The following is a 13,143-nucleotide window of genomic DNA, read 5'->3' as shown; positions in this document are numbered from 1 at the left end:
TAACCCCATATAGACCAGTGCTTCTCAAAGAGGGGTGTTTTACTCTCATCTAACCCCATATAGACCCAGTGCTTCTCAAAGAGGGGTGATTAACTCTCATCTAACCCCATATAGACCAGTGCTTCTCAAAGAGGGGTGATTTACTCTCATCTAACCCCATGTAGACCCAGTGCTTCTCAAAGAGGGGTGATTAACTCTCATCTAACCCCATATAGACCCAGTGCTTCTCAAAGAGGGGTGTTTTACTCTCATCTAACCCCATATAGACCCAGTGCTTCTCAAAGAGGGTGATTTACTCTCATCTAACCCCATATAGACCCAGTGCTTCTCAAAGAGGGGTGTTTTACTCTCATCTAACCCCATATAGACCCAGTGCTTCTCAAAGAGGGTGATTTACTCTCATCTAACCCCATGTAGACCCAGTGCTTCTCAAAGAGGGTGATTCACTCTCATCTAACCCCATATAGACCCAGTGCTTCTCAAAGAGGGGTGATTAACTCTCATCTAACCCCATATAGACCAGTGCTTCTCAAAGAGGGGTGATTTACTCTCATCTAACCCCATGTAGACCCAGTGCTTCTCAAAGAGGGGTGATTAACTCTCATCTAACCCCATATAGACCCAGTGCTTCTCAAAGAGGGGTGTTTTACTCTCATCTAACCCCATATAGACCAGTGCTTCTCAAAGAGGGGTGATTTACTCTCATCTAACCCCATATAGACCAGTGCTTCTCAAAGAGGGGTGATTAACTCTCATCTAACCCCATATAGACCAGTGCTTCTCAAAGAGGGGTGATTAACTCTCATCTAACCCCATATAGACCCAGTGCTTCTCAAAGAGGGGTGATTTACTCTCATCTAACCCCATATAGACCCAGTGCTTCTCAAAGAGGGGTGATTTACTCTCATCTAACCCCATATAGACCCAGTGCTTCTCAAAGAGGGGTGATTTACTCTCATCTAACCCCATATAGACCCAGTGCTTCTCAAAGAGGTGATTTACTCTCATCTAACCCCATATAGACCCAGTGCTTCTCTATGGGGTGATTTACTCTCATCTAACCCCATATAGACCCAGTGCTTCTCAAAGAGGGGTGATTTACTCTCATCTAACCCCATATAGACCCAGTGCTTCTCAAAGAGGGGTGCTTTACTCCTCATCTAACCCCATATAGACCCAGTGCTTCTCTATGGGGTGCTTTACTCTCATCTAACCCCATATAGACCCAGTGCTTCTCTATGGGGTGCTTTACTCTCATCTAACCCCATATAGACCCAGTGCTTCTCAAAGGGGGGTGATTTACTCTCATCTAACCCCATATAGACCCAGTGCTTCTCAAAGGGGGGTGATTTACTCTCATCTAACCCCATATAGACCCAGTGCTTCTCAAAGAGGGTGATTTACTCTCATCTAACCCCATATAGACCCAGTGCTTCTCAAAGGGGGGTGATTTACTCTCATCTAACCCCATATAGACCCAGTGCTTCTCAAAGGGGGGTGATTTACCCTCATCTAACCCCATATAGACCCAGTGCTTCTCAAAGAGGTGATTTACTCTCATCTAACCCCATATAGACCCAGTGCTTCTCAAAGAGGGTGATTTACTCTCATCTAACCCCATGTAGACCCAGTGCTTCTCAAAGAGGGTGATTTACTCTCATCTAACCCCATATAGACCCAGTGCTTCTCAAAGAGGGTGATTTACTCTCATCTAACCCCATATAGACCAGTGCTTCTCTATGGGGTGCTTTACTCTCATCTAACCCCATGTAGACCCAGTGCTTCTCAAAGAGGGTGATTTACCCTCCTCTAACCCCATATAGACCCAGTGCTTCTCAAAGAGGGGTGATTTACTCTCATCTAACCCCATATAGACCCAGTGCTTCTCAAAGAGGTGATTTACCCTCATCTAACCCCATATAGACCCAGTGCTTCTCAAAGGGGTGCTTTACTCTCATCTAACCCCATATAGACCAGTGCTTCTCAAAGAGGGTGATTTACTCTCATCTAACCCCATATAGACCCAGTGCTTCTCAAAGGGGTGCTTTACTCTCATCTAACCCCATATAGACCCAGTGCTTCTCTATGGGGTGATTTACTCCCCTCTAACCCCATATAGACCCAGTGCTTCTCTATGGGGTGATTTACTCTCATCTAACCCCATATAGACCCAGTGCTTCTCAAAGAGGGGTGATTTACTCTCATCTAACCCCATATAGACCCAGTGCTTCTCTATGGGGTGATTTACTCTCATCTAACCCCATATAGACCCAGTGCTTCTCAAAGAGGGGTGATTTACTCTCATCTAACCCCATATAGACCCAGTGCTTCTCAAAGAGGGGTGATTTACTCTCATCTAACCCCATATAGACCCAGTGCTTCTCAAAGAGGGGTGATTTACCCTCATCTAACCCCATATAGACCCAGTGCTTCTCAAAGAGGTGATTTACCCTCATCTAACCCCATATAGACCCAGTGCTTCTCAAAGAGGGGTGATTTACTCTCCTCTAACCCCATATAGACCCAGTGCTTCTCAAAGAGGGTGATTTACTCTCATCTAACCCCATATAGACCCAGTGCTTCTCAAAGAGGGTGATTAACTCTCCTCTAACCCCATATAGACCCAGTGCTTCTCAAAGAGGGTGATTAACTCTCCTCTAACCCCATATAGACCCAGTGCTTCTCAAAGAGGGTGATTTACTCTCATCTAACCCCATATAGACCCAGTGCTTCTCAAAGAGGGTGATTAACTCAACTCTAACCCCATATAGACCCAGTGCTTCTCAAAGAGGTGATTTACTCTCATCTAACCCCATATAGACCCAGTGCTTCTCAAAGAGGTGATTTACTCTCATCTAACCCCATGTAGACCCAGTGCTTCTCAAAGAGGGGTGATTTACTCTCATCTAACCCCATATAGACCCAGTGCTTCTCAAAGGGGGGTGATTTACTCTCATCTAACCCCATATAGAACCAGTGCTTCTCAAAGAGGTGATTTACTCTCATCTAACCTCATATAGACCCAGTGCTTCTCAAAGAGGGGTGATTTACTCTCATCTAACCCCATATAGACCCAGTGCTTCTCAAAGAGGGGTGATTTACTCCCATCTAACCCCATATAGACCCAGTGCTTCCCAAAGAGGGGTGATTTACTCTCATCTAACCCCATATAGACCCAGTGCTTCTCAAAGAGGGGTGATTTACTCTCATCTAACCCCATATAGACCCAGTGCTTCTCAAAGAGGTGATTAACTCTCATCTAACCCCATATAGACCCAGTGCTTCTCAAAGAGGGGTGATTTACTCTCATCTAACCCCATATAGACCCAGTGCTTCTCAAAGAGGGGTGATTTACTCCCATCTAACCCCATATAGACCCAGTGCTTCCCAAAGAGGGGTGATTTACTCTCATCTAACCCCATATAGACCCAGTGCTTCTCAAAGAGGGGTGATTTACTCTCATCTAACCCCATATAGACCCAGTGCTTCTCAAAGAGGTGATTAACTCTCATCTAACCCCATATAGACCCAGTGCTTCTCAAAGAGGGGTGATTTACCCTCATCTAACCCCATATAGACCCAGTGCTTCTCAAAGAGGGGTGATTTACCCTCATCTAACCCCATATAGACCCAGTGCTTCTCAAAGAGGGGTGATTTACTCTCATCTAACCCCATATAGACCCAGTGCTTCTCAAAGAGGGGTGATTTACTCTCATCTAACCCCATATAGACCCAGTGCTTCTCAAAGAGGTGATTAACTCTCATCTAACCCCATATAGACCCAGTGCTTCTCAAAGAGGGGTGATTTACTCTCATCTAACCCCATATAGACCAGTGCTTCTCAAAGAGGGGTGATTTACCCTCATCTAACCCCATATAGACCAGTGCTTCTCAAAGAGGGGTGATTTACTCTCATCTAACCCCATATAGACCAGTGCTTCTCAAAGAGGGGTGATTTACTCTCATCTAACCCCATATAGACCCAGTGCTTCTCAAAGGGGGGTGATTTACTCCCATCTAACCCCATATAGACCCAGTGCTTCTCAAAGAGGGGTGATTTACCCTCATCTAACCCCATATAGACCAGTGCTTCTCAAAGAGGTGATTTACCCTCATCTAACCCCATATAGACCCAGTGCTTCTCAAAGAGGGGTGATTTACCCCCATCTAACCCCATATAGACCCAGTGCTTCTCAAAGAGGGGTGATTTACCCTCATCTAACCCCATATAGACCAGTGCTTCTCAAAGAGGGGTGTTTTACTCTCATCTAACCCCATATAGACCCAGTGCTTCTCAAAGAGGGGTGATTAACTCTCATCTAACCCCATATAGACCAGTGCTTCTCAAAGAGGGGTGATTTACTCTCATCTAACCCCATGTAGACCCAGTGCTTCTCAAAGAGGGGTGATTAACTCTCATCTAACCCCATATAGACCCAGTGCTTCTCAAAGAGGGGTGTTTTACTCTCATCTAACCCCATATAGACCCAGTGCTTCTCAAAGAGGGTGATTTACTCTCATCTAACCCCATATAGACCCAGTGCTTCTCAAAGAGGGGTGTTTTACTCTCATCTAACCCCATATAGACCCAGTGCTTCTCAAAGAGGGTGATTTACTCTCATCTAACCCCATGTAGACCCAGTGCTTCTCAAAGAGGGGTGATTAACTCTCATCTAACCCCATATAGACCAGTGCTTCTCAAAGAGGGGTGATTTACTCTCATCTAACCCCATGTAGACCCAGTGCTTCTCAAAGAGGGGTGATTAACTCTCATCTAACCCCATATAGACCCAGTGCTTCTCAAAGAGGGGTGTTTTACTCTCATCTAACCCCATATAGACCAGTGCTTCTCAAAGAGGGGTGATTTACTCTCATCTAACCCCATATAGACCAGTGCTTCTCAAAGAGGGGTGATTAACTCTCATCTAACCCCATATAGACCAGTGCTTCTCAAAGAGGGGTGATTAACTCTCATCTAACCCCATATAGACCCAGTGCTTCTCAAAGAGGGGTGATTTACTCTCATCTAACCCCATATAGACCCAGTGCTTCTCAAAGAGGGGTGATTTACTCTCATCTAACCCCATATAGACCCAGTGCTTCTCAAAGAGGTGATTTACTCTCATCTAACCCCATATAGACCCAGTGCTTCTCTATGGGGTGATTTACTCTCATCTAACCCCATATAGACCCAGTGCTTCTCAAAGAGGGTGATTTACTCTCATCTAACCCCATATAGACCCAGTGCTTCTCAAAGAGGGGTGCTTTACTCCTCATCTAACCCCATATAGACCCAGTGCTTCTCTATGGGGTGCTTTACTCTCATCTAACCCCATATAGACCCAGTGCTTCTCTATGGGGTGCTTTACTCTCATCTAACCCCATATAGACCCAGTGCTTCTCAAAGGGGGGTGATTTACTCTCATCTAACCCCATATAGACCCAGTGCTTCTCAAAGGGGGGTGATTTACTCTCATCTAACCCCATATAGACCCAGTGCTTCTCAAAGAGGGTGATTTACTCTCATCTAACCCCATATAGACCCAGTGCTTCTCAAAGGGGGGTGATTTACTCTCATCTAACCCCATATAGACCCAGTGCTTCTCAAAGGGGGGTGATTTACCCTCATCTAACCCCATATAGACCCAGTGCTTCTCAAAGAGGTGATTTACTCTCATCTAACCCCATATAGACCCAGTGCTTCTCAAAGAGGGTGATTTACTCTCATCTAACCCCATATAGACCCAGTGCTTCTCAAAGAGGGTGATTTACTCTCATCTAACCCCATATAGACCAGTGCTTCTCTATGGGGTGCTTTACTCTCATCTAACCCCATGTAGACCCAGTGCTTCTCAAAGAGGGTGATTTACCCTCCTCTAACCCCATATAGACCCAGTGCTTCTCAAAGAGGGGTGATTTACTCTCATCTAACCCCATATAGACCCAGTGCTTCTCAAAGAGGTGATTTACCCTCATCTAACCCCATATAGACCCAGTGCTTCTCAAAGGGGTGCTTTACTCTCATCTAACCCCATATAGACCAGTGCTTCTCAAAGAGGGTGATTTACTCTCATCTAACCCCATATAGACCCAGTGCTTCTCAAAGGGGTGCTTTACTCTCATCTAACCCCATATAGACCCAGTGCTTCTCAAAGAGGGGTGATTTACTCCCCTCTAACCCCATATAGACCCAGTGCTTCTCTATGGGGTGATTTACTCTCATCTAACCCCATATAGACCCAGTGCTTCTCAAAGAGGGGTGATTTACTCTCATCTAACCCCATATAGACCCAGTGCTTCTCTATGGGGTGATTTACTCTCATCTAACCCCATATAGACCCAGTGCTTCTCAAAGAGGGGTGATTTACTCTCATCTAACCCCATATAGACCCAGTGCTTCTCTATGGGGTGATTTACTCTCATCTAACCCCATATAGACCCAGTGCTTCTCAAAGAGGGGTGATTTACTCTCATCTAACCCCATATAGACCCAGTGCTTCTCAAAGAGGGGTGATTTACTCTCATCTAACCCCATATAGACCCAGTGCTTCTCAAAGAGGGGTGATTTACCCTCATCTAACCCCATATAGACCCAGTGCTTCTCAAAGAGGTGATTTACCCTCATCTAACCCCATATAGACCCAGTGCTTCTCAAAGAGGGGTGATTTACTCTCCTCTAACCCCATATAGACCCAGTGCTTCTCAAAGAGGGTGATTTACTCTCATCTAACCCCATATAGACCCAGTGCTTCTCAAAGAGGGTGATTAACTCTCCTCTAACCCCATATAGACCCAGTGCTTCTCAAAGAGGGTGATTAACTCTCCTCTAACCCCATATAGACCCAGTGCTTCTCAAAGAGGGTGATTTACTCTCATCTAACCCCATATAGACCCAGTGCTTCTCAAAGAGGGTGATTAACTCAACTCTAACCCCATATAGACCCAGTGCTTCTCAAAGAGGTGATTTACTCTCATCTAACCCCATATAGACCAGTGCTTCTCAAAGAGGGGTGATTTACCCTCATCTAACCCCATATAGACCCAGTGCTTCTCAAAGAGGGGTGATTTACTCTCATCTAACCCCATGTAGACCCAGTGCTTCTCAAAGAGGGGTGATTTACTCTCATCTAACCCCATATAGACCCAGTGCTTCTCAAAGAGGGGTGATTTACTCTCATCTAACCCCATATAGACCCAGTGCTTCTCAAAGAGGGTGAGTTACTCTCATCTAACCCCATATAGACCCAGTGCTTCTCAAAGAGGGGTGAGTTACTCTCATCTAACCCCATATAGACCCAGTGCTTCTCAAAGAGGGGTGATTTACCCTCATCTAACCCCATATAGACCCAGTGCTTCTCAAAGAGGTGATTTACTCTCATCTAACCCCATATAGACCCAGTGCTTCTCAAAGAGGGTGAATTACTCTCATCTAACCCCATATAGACCCAGTGCTTCTCAAAGAGGTGATTTACCCTCATCTAACCCCATATAGACCCAGTGCTTCTCAAAGAGGGGTGATTTACTCTCCTCTAACCCCATATAGACCCAGTGCTTCTCAAAGAGGGGTGATTAACTCTCATCTAACCCCATATAGACCCAGTGCTTCTCAAAGAGGTGATTTACCCTCATCTAACCCCATATAGACCCAGTGCTTCTCAAAGATAGGTGATTTACTCTCATCTAACCCCATATAGACCAGTGCTTCTCAAAGAGGGGTGCTTTACTCTCATCTAACCCCATACAGACCAGTGCTTCTCAAAGAGGGGTGATTTACCCTCATCTAACCCCATACAGACCAGTGCTTCTCAAAGAGGGGTGTTTTACTCTCATCTAACCCCATATAGACCCAGTGCTTCTCAAAGAGAGGTGATTTACTCTCATCTAACCCCATATAGACCCAGTGCTTCTCAAAGAGGGGTGATTTACTCTCATCTAACCCCATATAGACCCAGTGCTTCTCAAAGAGGTGATTTACTCTCATCTAACCCCATATAGACCCAGTGCTTCTCAAAGAGGTGATTTACCCTCATCTAACCCCATGTAGACCCAGTGCTTCTCAAAGAGGTGATTTACCCTCATCTAACCCCATATAGACCCAGTGCTTCTCAAAGAGGTGATTTACTCTCATCTAACCCCATATAGACCCAGTGCTTCTCAAAGAGGGTGATTTACTCTCATCTAACCCCATATAGACCAGTGCTTCTCAAAGAGGTGATTTACTCTCATCTAACCCCATATAGACCCAGTGCTTCTCAAAGAGGTGATTTACTCTCATCTAACCCCATATAGACCCAGTGCTTCTCAAAGGGGTGATTTACTCTCATCTAACCCCATATAGACCCAGTGCTTCTCAAAGAGGTGATTTACTCTCATCTAACCCCATATAGACCCAGTGCTTCTCAAAGAGGGTGATTTACTCTCATCTAACCCCATATAGACCAGTGCTTCTCAAAGAGGTGATTTACTCTCATCTAACCCCATATAGACCCAGTGCTTCTCAAAGAGGTGATTTACTCTCATCTAACCCCATACAGACCAGTGCTTCTCAAAGAGGGTGATTTACTCTCATCTAACCCCATATAGACCCAGTGCTTCTCAAAGAGGGTGATTTACTCTCATCTAACCCCATATAGACCCAGTGCTTCTCAAAGAGGGTGATTTACTCTCATCTAACCCCATATAGACCAGTGCTTCTCAAAGAGGGTGATTTACTCTCATCTAACCCCATATAGACCCAGTGCTTCTCAAAGAGGGGTGATTTACCCTCATCTAACCCCATATAGACCCAGTGCTTCTCAAAGAGGGTGATTTACTCTCATCTAACCCCATATAGACCCAGTGCTTCTCAAAGAGGGGTGATTTACCCTCATCTAACCCCATATAGACCCAGTGCTTCTCAAAGAGGGGTGATTCACTCTCATCTAACCCCATATAGACCCAGTGCTTCTCAAAGAGGGTGATTTACTCACATCTAACCCCATATAGACCAGTGCTTCTCAAAGAGGGTGATTTACCCTCATCTAACCCCATATAGACCCAGTGCTTCTCAAAGAGGGGTGATTCACTCACATCTAACCCCATATAGACCCAGTGCTTCTCAAAGAGGGTGATTTACCCTCATCTAACCCCATATAGACCCAGTGCTTCTCAAAGAGGGGTGAGTTACTCTCATCTAACCCCATATAGACCCAGTGCTTCTCAAAGAGGGTGATTTACCCTCATCTAACCCCATATAGACCCAGTGCTTCTCAAAGAGGGGTGATTCACTCACATCTAACCCCATATAGACCCAGTGCTTCTCAAAGAGGGTGATTTACCCTCATCTAACCCCATATAGACCCAGTGCTTCTCAAAGAGGGGTGATTCACTCTCATCTAACCCCATATAGACCCAGTGCTTCTCAAAGAGGGTGATTTACTCTCATCTAACCCCATATAGACCCAGTGCTTCTCAAAGAGGGTTGATTTACCCTCATCTAACCCCATATAGACCAGTGCTTCTCAAAGAGGGGTGATTTACTCTCATCTAACCCCATATAGACCCAGTGCTTCTCAAAGAGGGTGAGTTACTCTCATCTAACCCCATATAGACCCAGTGCTTCTCAAAGAGGGTGAGTTACTCTCATCTAACCCCATATAGACCCAGTGCTTCTCAAAGAGGGGTGATTTACCCTCATCTAACCCCATATAGACCCAGTGCTTCTCAAAGAGGGTGAATTACTCTCATCTAACCCCATATAGACCCAGTGCTTCTCAAAGAGGTGCTTTACTCTCATCTAACCCCATATAGACCCAGTGCTTCTCAAAGAGGGGTGATTTACTCTCATCTAACCCCATATAGACCCAGTGCTTCTCAAAGAGGGGTGATTAACTCTCATCTAACCCCATATAGACCCAGTGCTTCTCAAAGAGGTGCTTTACTCTCATCTAACCCCATATAGACCCAGTGCTTCTCAAAGAGGGGTGATTTACTCTCATCTAACCCCATATAGACCAGTGCTTCTCAAAGAGGGGTGATTTACTCTCATCTAACCCCATATAGACCCAGTGCTTCTCAAAGAGGGTGAGTTACTCTCATCTAACCCCATATAGACCCAGTGCTTCTCAAAGAGGGTGAGTTACTCTCATCTAACCCCATATAGACCCAGTGCTTCTCAAAGAGGGGTGCTTTACTCTCATCTAACCCCATATAGACCCAGTGCTTCTCAAAGAGGGGTGCTTTACTCTCATCTAACCCCATATAGACCAGTGCTTCTCAAAGAGGGGTGCTTTACTCTCATCTAACCCCATATAGACCCAGTGCTTCTCAAAGAGGGTGAGTTACTCTCATCTAACCCCATATAGACCCAGTGCTTCTCAAAGAGGGTGAGTTACTCTCATCTAACCCCATATAGACCCAGTGCTTCTCAAAGAGGGGTGATTTACTCTCATCTAACCCCATATAGACCCAGTGCTTCTCAAAGAGGGGTGATTTACCCTCATCTAACCCCATGTAGACCCAGTGCTTCTCAAAGAGGGGTGATTTACTCTCATCTAACCCCATATAGACCCAGTGCTTCTCAAAGAGGGTGAGTTACTCTCATCTAACCCCATATAGACCCAGTGCTTCTCAAAGAGGTACTTTACTCTCATCTAACCCCATATAGACCAGTGCTTCTCAAAGAGGTGCTTTACTCTCATCTAACCCCATATAGACCAGTGCTTCTCAAAGAGGGGTGATTTACCCTCATCTAACCCCATATAGACCCAGTGCTTCTCAAAGAGGTGCTTTACTCTCATCTAACCCCATATAGACCCAGTGCTTCTCAAAGAGGGGTGATTTACTCTCATCTAACCCCATATAGACCCAGTGCTTCTCAAAGAGGGTGATTTACTCTCATCTAACCCCATATAGACCCAGTGCTTCTCAAAGAGGTACTTTACTCTCATCTAACCCCATATAGACCCAGTGCTTCTCAAAGAGGGTGATTTACTCTCATCTAACCCCATATAGACCCAGTGCTTCTCAAAGAGGGGTGATTTACTCTCATCTAACCCCATATAGACCAGTGCTTCTCAAAGAGGGGTGATTTACTCTCATCTAACCCCATATAGACCCAGTGCTTCTCAAAGAGGGGTGAGTTACTCTCATCTAACCCCATATAGACCCAGTGCTTCTCAAAGAGGGGTGATTTACTCTCATCTAACCCCATATAGACCCAGTGCTTCTCAAAGAGGGGTGCTTTACTCTCCTCTAACCCCATGTAGACCCAGTGCTTCTCAAAGAGGGGTGATTTACCCTCATCTAACCCCATATAGACCCAGTGCTTCTCAGAGGGGTGATTTACTCTCATCTAACCCCATATAGACCCAGTGCTTCTCAAAGAGGGGTGCTTTACTCTCCTCTAACCCCATATAGACCCAGTGCTTCTCAAAGAGGGGTGATTTACTCTCATCTAACCCCATATAGACCCAGTGCTTCTCAAAGAGGGGTGATTTACTCCCATCTAACCCCATATAGACCAGTGCTTCTCAAAGAGGGGTGATTTACTCATCTAACCCCATATAGACCAGTGCTTCTCAAAGAGGGGTGCTCAATGGTGCTGTTGGGTGAAATCACCCCTGAGCTATATCTCTGAACAGAGAAGATTTGTTTAAAAAACAACTTTCATTTTTAGTTTTCTAAAGAGCCAGGTCCTCATTCACAACGGCGTTTACGCTCATAAAGTGACGTTACGTGAGCGGAGCGTGAGCGGACAGGCATTTACGTGGATTCCCACATTACGTGGGAATTCATGAACTTGAACGTGAACTTGACGGTGACGTTGTTTGGTCGGGACCTCCGCTAAAAGCTGCGCCAGCTCAGAGGGTCGTGTACTGCTTGCGTAGATTTATTCAGAAGGCTTTAGTCTTCATGCTGACTCAATTAAAAGTCCCCAAATCTCAGATAAAATATGTATATGTGTCCAAAACATTGGTCAGCACATAAAAAAATGATAGCTTATATAAAAGCCAAGTATCACTTGTATGCCTAAATGCATGCATTCTAGAGGCAGGTTAGCCTAGAGTGCCATACAGAAACTGCCCCTGCAAGCCCGACACCTTTTTATTTATTTATTAGGATATTTCTAGCATGCGCGATTGCGCTGCTCACTTGACAGCTTTCTACTCGCAGTGCAACGCGCTGTGAGCTTGTAGATCGGCTCTCGCGGACTCGCGCTGCATGTTAAAAAACAAACTCACAATTATAATAAGAACATACTTATCTGCATTCTGCACTGTACGAATCCAACGTTGTTTAGTGTAGTAATGCCTGCAGTAGGCCTATTGAAATTGTTTTGTTACGGAGCTCCTTTGAGTCAGTCTGACTGTCGGTGTGTGTGTGTGTGGGGGGGGGGGGGGGGGGGGGGGGGGGGGGAATTAGCCCTATCTAAAAAATAGAAGACCACATTAGCCTATTTGAATGAATGGCATCAGCGTGTTTGAAAGTCGGCCAGTCATATCATAGTTTTAAGCCAGCTCACCTCCACTCGCGCTTGTTCACAAACATGACGGACAGACAGACAAGAAAGGCTGTTGATGATGATTATTATTGCCACTGTAACTCGCTGATCAGCATGTTGACAAAGACTCAGCCAATTAAAGTTTCACGTAGGCCTAAATGCCTTTGCTGCAAGCACCTATCTGCCTCCATTTGCGTCGTGGTATTAATTTATAATAATGTATATTGATCACATGCGGACGCCACACAGAATAGCCAACTCTAACCTGCAGCTGAGGAAACATACAACGTAGTTGGATCGGATGAAATAGCCTATAGCCTTTAGTCCAAAAACGAATTAATCCCACAAGAAAAGAAAAAAAAGAAAATATGTCCTGTGTCCATGCATGTCCATATATTTGCTTTCCAAATCCGACGGGATTGCAGGAAATCAATCACCGCAGTAGACTAATCAATAGGGCCTTTTATCATTGCCGAGTTTTAATATAGCATTTGGTCGTGTGGTGAACAGTACAAATTAACTTCTTTCTCATTATGTGAAAGTAACTGTAACATCAGTTAACTTATTAACGTTCTGACATTTAACAAGGAGTGAAGTAATGCGTGCCAAGTTGGCAAGTTTCGTTTATAATTATATACATATAATACAGTACAATTCAAGCA

Source organism: Electrona antarctica, assembly GCF_951216825.1.
Source record: "Electrona antarctica genome assembly, chromosome: 21".
Lineage (NCBI taxonomy): Eukaryota > Metazoa > Chordata > Actinopteri > Myctophiformes > Myctophidae > Electrona > Electrona antarctica.
The sequence above is the reverse complement of the archived record's forward strand: the minus strand, read 5'-3'. Positions refer to the sequence as shown.